This window comes from Mustela nigripes, chromosome X (assembly GCF_022355385.1).
Source record: "Mustela nigripes isolate SB6536 chromosome X, MUSNIG.SB6536, whole genome shotgun sequence".
Classification (NCBI taxonomy): domain Eukaryota; kingdom Metazoa; phylum Chordata; class Mammalia; order Carnivora; family Mustelidae; genus Mustela; species Mustela nigripes.
This window is the reverse complement of record NC_081575.1, coordinates 30,589,299-30,591,120: the sequence shown is the minus strand read 5'-3', so window position 1 is coordinate 30,591,120 and position 1,822 is coordinate 30,589,299.

The following is a 1,822-nucleotide window of genomic DNA, read 5'->3' as shown; positions in this document are numbered from 1 at the left end:
CCCGCAACGGGGATTCCAGAGACACCGTTTCTGGTCACTGTGGGGGAGGAGCGCTCTTCCTCTTCCAGCTGGGTACCTGCTGCTGTTTGTGGACATTGGGTCACAACGGGCACAACATGTCGCAACAATCACAACGTGGAATCTCTCCTGCGGCAGGACACCACCCTCTCCTCACTCCCCAGTCAGGGAAAGGAGAGAACGGCTCCCCCCCCTCCCCCGGGGGCCCAGTACCGGAGGTTCAGCTCCTGATGGCGCCAGAGCCATCCCGCAGAAGCCCTGAAGTGACCAGCTGGAGGACACAGGCACCCCAGGACTCCAAGCCAACCCCTCCCCACCCCCTAGCTGGGAGGGATGACAAGCCATCTAGTAGCCCAGAGACACCTGAAGGAACCTGGGGATCGGGAAGCCCCACCCCGCGTTTCAGTGGAGTCCGGGGCATTCGTGGGGGGCGGAAAGAAAACGTGGACCTTCCCGGAACCTGCCCTGTCCCATCTCTGGATCTCATTTGGAGGCTGATAAAGGAGGATGAGTGTGGCCACAGTCCCCCCCACCCCCAGGGTCCCTGTGTCTTGCGTAGGTGCGCACGTTCTAGTTTCTGCGAACCGGGCAAGGCTGGGGGGCTGGTGGTGGTGGTGCTTGCATTTAGGGCATGATGCGGAGAGGGAACTGAATGCGCAGACCTGAGGCCCAGGTGGGGACGGGCGTTCTTCATGCCCAAATCGGGGACTCCGCTGTGCCGGAGAGCTTAGCTTAGCATAAGCAGCAGTGGCAGCGGGCGTCTGGGGAGAAGCACAGTGTGGTTTGGGGAGGGGGAGCTAGGGTGAGGTCATGTTGACTGGGGAGACACACAGAGATCCGCAGCCTTGCAAACCCTGGGAGGAATTGCAGAGTCCAGGGGTCATACAGAGCTCCCCGCTGTGTTGTCCTGGGAACGGCGGCGGCGGGGGGGGGGGGGGGGGGGGGGGGGGGGGGCGCATATTCACCTCTAGGTGGTGATGGTGGTGAGGGTTGGAGGGTCTGCCTCCTGTGCTCTGCCATCACCCCTCCCCCACCCCAGGCCCCCAAATTGCCTTAATCCTCAGCCTTCTTTCTTAACCCTTATGGTCAGGAGACTGGGTGGGCCTCTCGGCCTTAGATCCCCAACACTTTACAGCTTATGTAGATTTTCACCCCTCATTCCTTTCCATGTCTCCTTAAGTCTCCCCTTGGGAGGTATCTATCTCCCTCATCTAGTCTAGATTAGAATAGCAGTCCACTTCCCAATCATTTTTTTTTCTCAATTTTAGCCTAGAAACACTTATCCAATATTTGTCCAAAGACATAGTTTAGGCTGCCCTAATTTCTTTGTGGCCCCTGGTAGAATAGGAAGATGGAATGAAACATCAGGAAGTTCTGTCCATTTCCTACCCTCCTTTTCACTGGAGTGAGTTTGGGGGTTCAGTATAGACCATGGTTTTGAAAACCCGCTCTGTGATCTGTCCCCTTTTTCTTCCCTTGCCCCCCCCCCGCTGTGTAAATTTGAGATTGTCTGAATTTTTATTTCGCCAACCAGATGTAACCTGACATTTCTTTTTGTTGTTTCTCTTTAAAGAAAAGAAATACACATTTTCCCTAATTAGAAGACATGAAGCTCACACCTGGGCATTCCGATCAGATTAATGGAGTTAGTCTGAAAAGGGCCTCACTGGAAGCTGTAGGCTAAATTGCAACAACACAGAGCTCAGAGCTCGAGAGTATTATGCTAAGGGGAAACAAGTCAATCAGAGAAAGACAAAAACCACGTGATTCACTCAACAGTGAAATTTTTTTTAAGATTTTATTT